Source organism: Ovis aries, chromosome 2 (assembly GCF_016772045.2).
Source record: "Ovis aries strain OAR_USU_Benz2616 breed Rambouillet chromosome 2, ARS-UI_Ramb_v3.0, whole genome shotgun sequence".
NCBI classification, from domain to species: Eukaryota; Metazoa; Chordata; class Mammalia; order Artiodactyla; family Bovidae; genus Ovis; species Ovis aries.
Genome location: NC_056055.1, coordinates 223492870 through 223506891, shown reverse-complemented (window position 1 = coordinate 223506891; position 14022 = coordinate 223492870). Strand labels below are relative to the sequence as shown.

At 39.3% G+C, this 14022-nt stretch overlaps 1 protein-coding gene across 1 annotated transcript in view; it reads left to right on the top strand.

The window, feature by feature from the left end:
- The window catches only part of EPHA4 (EPH receptor A4), a 177115-nt gene extending 163353 nt beyond the window's left edge, over positions 1-13762 (top strand). The window contains exons 18-19 of the transcript XR_009599651.1: positions 7361-8428; positions 13005-13762. The gene's annotated coding sequence lies outside the window, so the exon portion shown is untranslated. The remainder of the gene's footprint in view (positions 1-7360; positions 8429-13004) is intronic.
- Positions 13763-14022: the final 260 nt, after the last annotated feature.

The window sequence follows — 14022 nt, the reverse complement described above, 5'->3', positions numbered from 1 at the left end:
CTTACATTATTTGATGGTAATGCATGCTAACTTCTGACCCCTATTTTTCGTGCTGGACACACTTAAGTTTGATTTCACACTTAAGTGTGATTTCCATCACAGCCTAGAGAAGATTCAGAGGACTTTCCTGGCAACTTTCCAAGCAGTGACTCAGGAATCCAAACTGTTCCTCTCCTGTGAGGCTGCCACACACGATGTCCAAGGCCACCACATAAGGGGAAGAGAATGTGGAAGCTGGTGCTGCAGACTGTATGGTCAGATATGGAAAGGGCTTGTATTCCTGCTTCACTGACCGGAACCCAATCACATGGACCTGATCTCTTTGGAGGCTGGGCAGCATGCATAGGAAGAGGAACTAAAACAGTTGAGCAGGTAGCCAGGTTCTATCATGAGTACAGGAGCCCCATGCACCTAGTGGGGGTCAGGGAAAGCTTCCTGTAGAAGTCAAGCGCATCTCAAGGCGTTGTTTGATCTCCCGTAAATGTGCCTGTAGCCATTTCCCAGAGATGCAGACAAGCACAAGCAATGTTCAGACTTGTTACAACATTTGCATTCTCACCCTTGTCAACCTAGATGCTTTAAGGATTGTATTTTCCTTTCTGCATCACAGATCTCTACTTAGACAACGTTGGCTACCTACAACCTCCTGTTTGTACACAAAAGTGCCTGCCTTTTAGAGTTTAAATTGCCTTAGCCACTCAGTTTCCCTAGGAAGAAAGGGGGGGACATAGAATAAACTCTAATCCAAGCAACAATTTTGAGGTGTTATTTTTTCCTCCAAATAAAGATACAGCTATTGCACAAAACCACCTTAACCCCTTGATGTCTCCCAGATGGACAAGACCCTGAAGGCTTGTTCTGAGACTTCTGAAGAATTAGAGCTAAAGTGCAGTCTTAGAGGGTTTCAGTCCTTTAAACATTGTAAACACTTGAACCATGTGCTAGCCATGTACTGAACTCTGTTTATTTATATATAACAGCTTATGACAGACAGAAGCACTCAGGCCCATTTTATGGATTAAAACACTAAGGCATAAGTTGATTGGACCACTAGTCTGAGGCCACCCCACTAATAAAGGTTGAAATTTAGACAGGTAGTTGAACTCCAGAGATTGCTTGCCGCCTCTATTCCACCACCGTACCTTTTGATAAAGCCGGGTTGCCCCCTCCTATCTAATTAATCAATTTGTCCAGTGGGTGTGTTCCATTTGATGATGCTACACACCACTGGGAGCAGATATGTTAGTCGGTACATTCTTCCCTAAACACCACTTGCCTATTCTGGTGCCAGATGGCTTACTTTTGTCTGATTTGTCATGTTAATTATTTTCGATAAACTCTAGTGAATCAAACTATACCTTAAGAACAGTGTTCACCTTCCACACTGTGTTTTGTGAGAATTTATTTCCAAAGTCTGAAGTGAAAGTGTTAGTCATTCGGTCATGTCTGACTCTGAGACCCCATGGACTATAATACACCAGGGTCTTCTGTCCATGGAATTCTCCAGGCAAGAGTACTAAAATGGATTGTCATTTCCTACTTCAGGGGATCTTCCCAACCCAGGGATTGAACCCACATGGTCCACATCGCAGGCAGATTCTTTATCATTTGAGCCACCAGGGAAGCGCTAAAGTACAGTGTTTGCCATTGTGTTTCATGATAATTAATTTCCACTGTTTCCTTTTCACTAAAAGCAGAGTGTAATCTACTATTGCTAAGATACCACCTGTGATATATAGTGGGGGAGGAAGTGGTGATTTTCTTTAATTATAAAAGCTATGGACAACATTTCGCAAATGCCATTCTTCATTTTGATGATGGCCTCTGACAAAGAGGCTAGTTATTAACTAAACAGGAAAAAAAGAGATGAGTCCAAAGATGAGAGAAAAATTAACCAAAGGAGAGACTGAGCATGATGGAATAAAAAAGTGCACAGACTTTATGTGGACCCTATCTGTGTAACCTTGGACAAATCCCTTAACCCCCTTGAAACTCAGTTTACTCATCTTTAATATGAGAGCCTTCTTTGTCATGGTGATCCCTTCTTTGTCAGGGTCTTGTGAGAATTCAGTGTAATCAGTTCTAAAGACAATTCTTGTGGATGTTTACATGAGCCAATCAGACCATGTGAATGAGCCATGTTGTCCAAATGTGACACCATAGAGAGTACATAAGTATTTAGATAAATCATTAGGTTGATAAAATGTTGATGAGTATTATTAAATAAATGGTAGCTTGGTGCCAGAAGAATTCTATGATCAAATAAGATTGGAAAACAGTAATGTATTTCACTAATCCCTTTTGGAGATTCGTAAAGCATTTTAACTTAATACATTAAAGACTCTAAGAAGTCCCATGGGAAAGAAACCAATTTTGCCTGTTTAAGCTTTTTCCAAACACATTTGAAAATAAAGCCCTCTTAATATCTTCTTGTTGATAAGATGGTTGGATAGCATCACTGATTCAATGTCCATGAACTTGGACATGAATTTGGATGAACTCTGGGAGATGGTGAGGGACAGGGAGGGCTGGCGTGCTGTAGTCCGTGGGGTTCCAAGGAGTCTGACATGACTTAGCAGTTAAACAACAACAACAGTATCTCCATAGAATGAAAATTATTGGAAACACAATTTAGACATCTATTCACTGTGGATTCAGATGAGAAAACTGAAGGAGAGGACCACAGATGCATCCCACATTGCATGACTTTGAATTCTTGTAGCTTGACTCCCAGCTCATGGTGCATCTACCTCCATACCCCCTAACACAGAGTCCAGGGACTTACCTGGATTTTCAGCTGCACAGAGATTTGCCTTTTGCTCATTGGTGGTCTAGGGGCTATAGTTCTGGCTGGGGTAGAGCCAGTTCTTGTGTGAGGTGGAAGCATAAGTTGGAGAGATTGTGTTATTGGAAAGTGTGAAAGTTGAGCCTTGATTTGGGAACCTGTGTAGGAGGTTTTAAGTCATGAAATGACCATTGTGAGCCAGTCATGATCTGGGCTAAATCTCTGAATTCTTCTAGTCATAATAAAGAATCAAATGAATTTTAACAATGAAAAAATACCCCACACACTTGAATCAACAACCTAATTAAGACTCGTAGCTATGTTGTGGGCGTTAGCCTCAGTGATTTTACCCTTTCCCTTTGGAGGAAGTGCCTTGAGCCATTGACTGCTCCCAGTTGAATGGGTAATAGACCCCTGACATATCTTGTTTCTGGCAAACTCCTTGGATATAATTCTTTGTTTACAATGCTGCTGTAGAAAACTTCATGAATGCTTAGAAGAAAATAGAATTAGGACTTAAGGACCCAGTTAAAATTAACTTAGTAAAACATAGACATTGCTTTGTGTAGAGCTGGAAAAGATAGCCATGAGAGAAAGCAACTTTAACATGCACCCAGAGAAACTATATATTATACCCATAATGTGTAAGAGGCAATTATGGCTTAGTAATCTGCAGTGTATCACTACCTAGCAATCAGATTGACATATTCTAATGAGACCCATGTTGTTTGTAATCAGGCTGGCATTGCTTATTCAGATCTCTATTCCATAAGATGCACTTTTAAATGGCTCAGATTGCACCAGATGCTATAAGAAATAGCATTCTATTTTATTCCATTACTAGCATTTTTCCCTCTTCCAATTAGCATAATTTAAAATCAGCCAGAGGCAAATGTGAGGGGCTGGAAAGTTGCAAAGAAGTTCAAGAACAACTGGATAGAAAAACGGCAAGAAGACATACATGCGCATGTTTTGCTGTGGATAAGAGAACATTGCAATTAATAGAGTCTTTGTCTTTAAATTCCCCAGAATTTATTTCTGTGACTTATTGAAATATTAGAGTCTCTCAGGAGGCTAATTGCCCTATAGGTTCTTCTTGATTATGCATTATCTTGTGGATGACATAATAGAATCACCCCCTCATTTACTATTCAGTTAAGGTTTAATTGAGTTCATCTTTCTCCACCTCAAAATGGCCAGAAACCTGGAGAATCAAAACAAATTCTCATTTGTAAAATGAGAAGATCCTTGTAAATTGCCTCTTTTATAACTTAGGTCTTGGCTATTTATAAAATATCTGAAGTTAAAACCTGAGCTAACATAATAAACACTTTCCCTGGTGTAATCATTAGAGAAGGAAATGGCAACCCACTCCAGTGTTCTTGCCTGGAGAATCCCAGGGACGGAGGAGCACGGTGGGCTGCCGTCTATGGGGTCGCACAGAGTCGGACACGACTGAAGCAACTTAGCAGCTGGTGTAATCAGCCATGATGCTAGAAACAATAGTTTTTAGATATGTTTTTAAAATAAAGATTGGCATCTGATGTTGGAAGACTACATTTCCAATGATATGTCTTCCCAGGATCTTTGCATCACCCTTGCTATACAGTGTAAACTCCCTCGGCTGTTCCCTGGGCTTTTGCTGGTAGTTCAACCAGAATTCATTCTCCCTTGGTTCTCTTCCTAATAGCACCTAACACGAGGTCTATGACCTCTCTTTATGTCATCTGAGTGGGATTGACTCCTCCTTGGGTTTCCCAGGTGGTTCAATGGTAAAGAACATGCCTGCCAATGCAGGAGACTTTTGAGACACTAGCTCAATCCCTAAATTGGGAAGATCCCCTGAAGGAGGAAATGGCAACCCACTCCAGCATTCTTGCCTGGGAAATCCTATTGACCGAGGAGTCTTCCTGTCTACAGTCCATGTGGCCACAAAGAGTAGGACATGACTGAGAAGCTAAGGATGGACCCATGACCTATCCCCAGAGGATCTGAATCAGAATAAACGCTTAACACAAGTACTGGTTCAGGGGAGGTCCAAACAAAGTGAAACTTGAGACTCCTTTTCCATAGCAAGAGAAGCCATCTTTCTGGAACCCTACCCACCCCCACCCCCACATGAAGAAAAAGTACCATGTTCTCTGGCACTCTGAGATCATGAGAAAAGTCATCTTCAGTATGGTGGCACACATAGGTGAAAAGAATCTCAAAGAAACCAAGCTGGGTCCAGCTTTCCTGGAGCTGGTTCATACCAGCTAGCTCATGAGAGCCAACTGCTAAATTTTCAGGGATCTTGTGAGTTGGTTAACATTATGTTTGTAGCTTAAAACATAAACTGGCCACAGTGGAAGTATTCACACCATGGAACTTTGCAAACACTAAAAATCAGGGCCACTGATTCTTTTCCTCCTTCCCTTTTTTCTCCTCTTCCCTCTTCTCCCTCCTCCTCCTCACTTCCAGATCCAGTGGTTAAGCACTTACTAGCTTTCCTTAGGCTGTATCTCCAACTGAATCATGCCTGAAAGCTTGGCTTACTTCGGTGCTTTTCAGATCAGAAGTCTAGAGTCTCTCTTTGTTGGTAAGTCAGTTTGACCCAGATGGTTTCTGGTTACTGCTCACCAAAGTCATGTCCACCTGACCTGCAAAGTTCTCCATGATCATAAGAGCTAACATTTATGAAGACTGTGCTAAGGACCAAGAAGTGTGCTAAGCCCAAATTTAGCTCAAATTAAACATCCATTCCTACAAAATAAAATGGTACTTTTATTACTTCTGATTCAAATGTGAAGAAACTAAGCCTTAAGTTCTAAGCACCACTTGTCGAAGTTTCAAAGAGACCTACTTAGAGTTTTCCAAATGCACCAAGCATTTTCACACCTTAGTGCCTCCCCTATGCTGTTTATTCTCTTAATAGACCATGTCCACCTGGTTAATGACTATCATCCTTCAAGTTTCTGAGTCAGTGCCTCACAGAGGTCTTCTTTATCCTCTTAGTCTGAGCTATATGACACCCTACATCACCTTGACCCTATCTTGCTGGCAATGTTTTTAACAATGTCAAGTACTTAATTGATCTCCCTCTTGGTTCCCCTACTAGACTCTAAGATGAACAGAATCTTAGAAATCTTTTCATTTTACTGTCTATATCTTCATGCCTACATGGCTTTCACAAGGTACCTGGTTAACTAATGCTGGCTGAGTGACTCGAAGGAATGAAACAATAAATCCATGTCATGTGTTTTGCTGCACTGAAATTCAAGGAAAGAAGAAATCTTCTGTCATTACCCTGAATACATACTCTTATGCTAAATATGAGAATCACGAGAAAGCTATCAAAACTCTTGGTCTTTTTCATTTTCCTCATGTTCAGTATCACCATGTCTCATCATCAGGCATTGTCTGTCTCGGTATTAGGCAGGCAGAAGCATGTGTTGAGAAGATTAGAAAGATCATTGGCTTTTGTATCAAATAGACTGGGCATCAATTCTAGCCCCATCATTTACTACCTGGGTCATCCTAGGCAACTTGTATGCTTTCCTCATGTGTAAAATGGGACTGATGTCCAACATTTAAGGTTCCTATATGAAAGTAAATAGTTGTTAAGTGGCCAGATGCATGGTAATAGACACTTAAGAAATAGCAACTCTATCTTATTGCCCATGACTTTAGTAACGTAATGCATATATTTCCTCCCTGCCCCCGAGACTATCACCTAAGATTTGGTGTCTGAGCTCTGTTTACTTCGTTTGGATATTGCAAACTAACTACTGCGTCCTATTTCTTTGATGTTCACTCACTAAGTAGTGTCTGACTATTCGCAATACATGGACTGCAGCACACCAGGATTCCCTGTCCTTCGCTGTCTCCCAAGAGATTATTCAAACTCATGTCCTTTGAGTGGTGATGCTCTCTAACCGTCTCATCCTCTGCTGCCACCTTCTGCTCCTGCCCTTGATCTTTCCCAGCATCAGAGTCTTTTCCAATGAGCTGGCTATTCTCATCAGATGGTCAAAATATTGGAGCTTCAGCATTAATCCTTTTGATGAATATTCCAGGTTGATTTCCTTTAAGTTTGACTGGTTTGATCTCATTGCTGTACAAGGGACTCTCAAGAGTCTTCTCCAGCATCACATTTCGAAAGCATCAATTCTTCAGCATTCAACCTTCTTTATGGTCCAACTCTCACATTCATATATGACCTGGAAAAACCATAACTTCGACTACAAGGATCTTTGTTGGCAAAATAATGTCTATTTTTTAATATACTGGGTCTTGGTTTGTTATTACTTTCCTTCCAAGGAGCAAACATCTTTGAATTTCATGGCTGCAGTCACCATCCACAATAATTTTGGAGCCCAAGAAAATAAAATCTGTCACTGTTTCCATTTTTCCTATGAATACTAATTATAATCATAAATAACAATAGCCACAAATATTACTATATCCCAAGGGGCACTAGAGTCTTTTAAAGCTGAAAGTCTATTATTTATAGGTTTGCAAGAAGTTTCTTATTTTAGGGTAAGGCTATGATTTATCTCTAAATCCATTTCTTCTTCTATTTTTTCTTTTCATTAGATCCTGTGTGTGGCTGCATTTCACTGTGCCTCGCTCACAAGAGATTAGAATGTGAGTCCAGACCATGACATGAGTGAGGCATACTTTGTTGTGTTTTTGTATTTCATTTTGGAAAAAACACTTTGATAGTGTTTTTAAAAATGCTAGGCATGTCTTAGTAACTGTTGTCCTACATGTGTTGTTATTTAAGAATGAATATACAAGGCTTTGGAAAATATCCCCTTGACTCCAAAATATGTCACAACTAAGACATCAGGCCAGACCTTATGTCTTAGGTGGTCATTTTGCCCTGAAGAAAGGGTTAATTGCTGTCAGTTATCCTGTAAGGAGGAAGTTCTAGGTCTGGGTATGAACTGGCCTTGGACTGGTGAGGAAGACATTTTTCTTTTATGGGTCCCCAGGTGGGAAAGTGAAGGTGATCCCAGACTCTAGGCATGGGAATATTTGGAGCATTTCCAGTGGGGAGAATTAGTGAGCCCTTGTACAAGAAGGCAAGTTGAGGGAGAGAATGGGTGTTGACCTAAGAAGCAGAGCTAAGGAAGGTTTGGGGCATGTGAGATGCTAGCAGTTGTGTTATTTCCTATAAACCTAAACCTCAATTAAACTGGGAGTAAATCACATCATCCCTAATCATTTCCCAATTGTAATGCGGGAAGTTGGGTTGAGCAGTAAGCTCATGATAAAACCAAGGGGATGGCAGTGGGGACCTATAGTCAAAAATAGTTGCCCAGGAAATTCCTTTGAAGTCCAGTGGTTAGGATTCCACGCTTCCACTGCAGAGGACACGGGTTCGATCCTGGTCAGAGAACTAAGATCCAGCATGCCAAGTGGTGTGAACAAAAAAAAAAAAAAAAGCTGCCCAGAAGAGGACTGCTATTGTGGGGACTGTCAGGGCACAGGAGCAGATGTAGGTGAGGAAGCTAACAGATTTACTCTGGAGCACGTGGGAGACAAGATGCTGAGAAACACCCAGAAAACTTTGAGGAGGTCATCTGCCAGGAGTTAGTTCAGATCCTAACAGTCTGGACATGAAGAGAAAATGCAACATCATTTTGCAGCCACAGGCAGGTAAGGCTGATGTCTTATGAGTCATACATAAATTTTTTATTTAATTTCTACAACAATCAGGTTACAAGTATTATTATTTCTATCAATATCTTATAGCTAGATAGCTATAACACTGATAATTAAATTCAAATTTTAGCTATTTATGAAGTGGCCACACTGAGATTTTCACTGTATCCATCTGCCACTGAAAATGATGCTCTCTCTATGAGATCATCATGCCTCTTGAAGGAGTGAAATAGAAGTGAAATGTGATTCACTGGTAATTTCCTGTGGCATTTCCACAAAGCAAACCCACGAGAGTATTGTTTTCCATTTGTTTCAGCCATTCTTTTGGTATAAATTATCTCTCATTATTATCTATGAATGTTTGATGGAGGAGTGGGATGTAGAGGAAGTTTGTATTTTTATAAGAACCAGTAATATTTCACTTCTTCAGGAAGACTTTTAATTCTCTGGTTGATGGCCTGAAATTGATTTTCCACCAGCTGTTGACCAGTGTGATAGAAAATCTACTTAGTGTAATAGGTACTCTCTCCTTGAGCTGTTGAAAAAGAATATTGTACAGTTTCGATACTTGATCTTGCCCCAATTCTGCTACAAAGAGCTTTATGAGTGCAAGTATGTCACTCATGACTCCTTATTCTAAAACCAGGATTTGTGCTTCTGAATCCCTTTCTGCTCTAAAATTCAATGTATAATTTAACTTTCTGGGTTCCTACGTTTGCATTTCTGAATTCCAGAATGTTTATACATCGACAGAAAAGAAAGGCAGCGTTGATATTTAGCAGATACACACTGGTATTACTGTAGCAGTTGTATATTTAAGTACTTTTCATGCTAGTTGGCACATGGCTTCTGTTCTGAGGCACCCTGAGTGGCTCACATTACCCCAGCTGTACATATTATCCCCTTATGCAGTCCCACAATCACTGAGTCAAGGTATTTCATGGAAGTTTATTTTTTGAAAGGTTTAGAAATACTTTTGCATGTATAAAGTAACAGTAACTCTGAATAGAGTACGTGGACATACATTTAAAAAAGACACTTAAGATAGAGAAAAGCAATGGCTCTCACTAAACGCCAATAAGAATGACCTGAAAACTTAACACCATATTAGACATGCATAGTCTTCTGTGTACTTTTGTCTTTTCTTTCCTTTTTTCCAAACTCCTTTTTCTTTCTTCCGTTTACATCATCCAAAAGTGAAAGAAATAATATTTTCAGACTTTTTCTGAATCTTTTTGCTAGACTTGTCAACAGCACAGAGTTTTGAATAGGAAGATACCTGTCATTTAAAAAATTAGACTTTCAGTACTTTGAGACTGAAAACACATAGATGAAAACATTTCTTGTGCTATTAAATAACCTCAAGTGCTTTTTTTTATTCATTTCTTTATTCAAAAAATGAACAGAATGGTCTGTGGTGTTTTGGATGGTAAAAAGAATGAGACGCTCACAATGCAAGGTCTTTTACTGACCTGTAGTCACTGTTCCTTGCAAAAGGTAATCTAATAATCCTCTATTCTATTTAAGGACTATAGGAGCTGCACATTTCTAGACATTTTAAATGATTTGCTCAATGACCCTTCATGCCCTTCTGATCCAAGCATTGTTATTACTCCTGCTTGATGGGAATTTAGGTGGACTGAAGTTGAGTGAGATCTTGGATGCTAATATATGCCCTGCTGATGTGTGGTTTTCTTTTAGTTATAAGTCGGCCAATACATTGTCCAAGAAAGTCCCCCCAAAATACAAGTGCATGGCTCTGAGTTTTGTTTTGTTTTGCTTTGTTTTTTTGATTGATGTGAGTAACTTTCAGAAAGCTCTCCGAAGTTCTTTGAGGATCTATTGCTGTTCTTGACAGAGTTTTGTAGTTGATTGCTTTGAAGCCTACTTATCTTCCTTAGCTGATTGAAGATGTTGCTGATGTGCTTTTTTAATTAGTTTGTGAAGTGGGTGGAGTTGGAGCAAAGTCAATTTCATCTTGCTAAAATCCAATCAATGCTAGTTGACTGAATGACTTTAGTTTATTTAGCTGATTGACCCTGGACTTCTTCAGAAGTTGTTTTCTCTTATTTTCAATTTTGATGATTAAAAAATGATTTAATTACAGAAGTCACCTTTATGTTGCTAATATGTTGGCATGAAATTTACTCTACTTTTCCACCTTACATGTGACACATAAGGCACAGGAAGATCCTCTGCTAAATTCAATATTTGCTGTTCAAAACTACACATGAGACAACACATCTTTCTCATTTGGCTTTTAACTTCTCTTACTGTGCAGACAAGTATTTATCGAAAGAAAAGATTGCCCAGACCTTTGCAAAAATATTTACAGTGCTCTAACTTTTGTTGCCATTTTCATTAAGGTTTTTACAATGCAATGTTTTGCAAATCCTTTCACTGGTTAAACTTTTCTTACTGAAATAATGAATAGAGAAATGGTGGCTCCCATTTATTTGGAGAAGAATTATTGTGACTGCCTGCCTGGGCATCAGGCTGAAATGCTTACAAAACCATTTCACATCTCAAACAACAACCAACCAAATTTTATTTCTGTCAAAATAATAGAAACAAATGGTTCCAAAGCAGAAATGCTGCTAGTAAACATTTTCATCAGAATCAAGCACTGTGACTATTAAGATTCATCCAAATTAAATGTTTATTTCTGAAACAAATACCTGCTTTGTAAAATATTTGCCAGCAAAGACCCAACTAACCCTGTAGGGAGAGTTTGCTTATGTGGAAGACCTGATTCATGAAAGCTTAATCAGAGAAAACTCCAGTAAATGTTTCTTTCAAAGGAAATGTTAAGCCTGAATTTTTAAGGTGATAGTGAAAACTCATTCAAAAGTTTTATTTTTAAAATGCCATTTTTAAGAAATTCTACAAGCTGACTTGTGAAGAACGTGGACAGGTCACTGTTAATTAAATGTACAAAGAGATCAAAGCTAAGTCCCAAACTGGATTCAGGTCCTTGTTTCATTTTGATTGGTTTGGTCCTGGGGTGTCTGAATGAAACAGAGGAAGAGGTGAAAAAATGGAATGGATGGATTGGTGTCTATCTCTCCGGCTCAGCCTCAAGGACTGATTTTGAGATCATAGCAGATGATGAAAGCTGGCCCTTAACTCATAATCTGCTTATAAGTTATCTTAAAATGCCAAGCACATTTCAGACTTCTATATGTGCTTTATAAACTAATATCTCAATGGTAGAAATAAGTTACATGGTTGAATTCAAGAGCAAAGTGTATGACAGTCCATTCACCCACCATGAGGTCAAAGCAAACCACATGTTTAAAACCATGTCAATGGATGTGGACATATTCTCCTGTCGTGAGGGAGTGGGGTAAGTGAATAAATGTTTCCTGAACAATATTATAATGTACCACAAGTGGTAAAGCCAGAAAGTAAGGATATGTGTTCATGAAGTAGTCATGAGTGTTGATCCAAACAGTGCCATGATCCATTGCGCAGCTTTGGCATCCAGGGTTTAGAGCTGCCACCAGTGGAGAATTGATGAACATGGTGGAATAGTATTTCTCCAGGGGATTCTTGGCTATAGTCAATGGCCAGGTGCCTTGCTAAGACAGTGAAGCAGTGAAGCAAGGAGTGTGTTTGTTGCTGAGTTCACACCGGAGGCTACTACCCCTGGAGAATCTAAGAAATACCTGGGAGAGCGACTTTCAATGGGGCTCAACTTCCGAACAAGCAGGGGAACTATACAGATTAATTTGTATTTATTTCCTTTGAAGATCATTGTTTCATAAATGTATTGGGAGATTCACTCTACTTACTAGATAATTACAAAATAAAGCCCCAATGAGTCTTACACCCATATTGTGAAGATAAGAGGACATATTTTGCCCATGACCACATTTATGTATAGGATGGCGTATACAACTTGTTTTTAGATAATGAAATGGATATGTCCAGTGGTGTTTTTAGGAAACAATTAAAAAAATAAAAACAAGGAAGCAATTTGAAGGTATACCACGTGGTTTTTGCCATTTAACCTTAAAAGATAAAAAACTTCTATTTATTCATAGTCCTATCTGCTCACCTGTCTGCCATTGTTTTCCTGCTAAAATGCACATATGGACATTGTCACATCATGGTGACTACAAGAATGAGCATAGGGGTTGTGGGCAGCAGATGGCTAATTTCTTACCAAGCCTATTTCCTCTTCTTCTTGAATATACAGTTATATTACATTTTACAAGTTCCTTGAGGGTAGCTGTGGCCATTTGACCGAGTTCTGGGCTTCCCAAATGGCGCTATGGTAAAGAAACACCTTGCCAGTGCAGGATATGTAAGAGATGCCTGTTTGACCCCTAGGTAGGGAAGATTCCCCTGGAGAAGGGCATGGCAACCCACTCCAGTATTGCCGGGAGAGTCCCATGGATAGAGGAGCCTGGCGGGCTACAGTCCCTAGGGACACAATGAGTCGGACACAGCACGCACGGCTGAGTTCTAGCCAATGGAATGTGAACAGAAACGATAATATGTCACTCCTAACACCGACCCATAAAAAAACTCTCATTCTGATTCTCCACCCTCTTTTCCTTTTCAGGGTTTGATGCAGACACAAATGCCAGTTGTGGAATCCATATACTGAAGATGCTAAACCCATCAGAAGGAAGGATATTGAGTCTTTGAGCTACCACTTGGTACCCACTCATCAAGACTTTATTTGCACCTGTGACCAGAAGTAATTTATTTGTTTTCCACTCACATCAATTTCCTCACTGTCCACCCTAGAGGAAAATAGAAATGATTACATACAATCATGTTGGAGTGGTTTAATTTCACGTATCTTTTTCTTTCATTTACCCATTTAACACGGGCTGTATTACTCGCTGTTGGGCTCTACGCTTGAAATGGTTACAAAGGCAGAGGGGTCCCAGAATGAACTGAAGCTGTGTGAGTGGCTTGTGGGAGAACCGGTGAGGCAGGCTCCTCAGGAATTTTTGCACCAAAGCCCAGAAACCCTGGGAACAGGAATGGAGAGGGTGAGGAGCAGGACACGCTTGACCAGGAAATAAGGGTTTGATCTCTGTCTCCAGCTTAGACTTTGTTACTTCTGGTCTGGATTTTAGTAACGTCATATATTTTGTACAACATACTTCAGCAATATACATATAGCCAATAACACGATTTCTGTATGTATAGTCTATAATATAGATTTCTGGTTTTCAGTAATATCTGAAAGATCATTCTTTGTAAGATATCAGGGTCCAGGGAATACTACTTTTCACAGCGTTCCTAATATATATGACACCTGTAGTAGATCACTGATACTTCCTAACTCAATAAAATTGTTTTCAGTAATAATTTATGACTTTCAGATTTTAATTTAGAATTTCATACCATAATCATTCTTGATCTGCCTTCATTCATTAGAAAAACAGTTAAAATATTCAATGTAATGATATTACTAAAATTAAAATTCAGAAAGATTTTGGTACATAAACTAAAATTTGCATCTACCAGGCAAAATCCACAATTTGTGCTTTATCCTATTTTTAAATTTCAAACACAAAAAGTTCCAGTGGTCATCTATAATGATAAAATTGAAGTAATTAAAATTC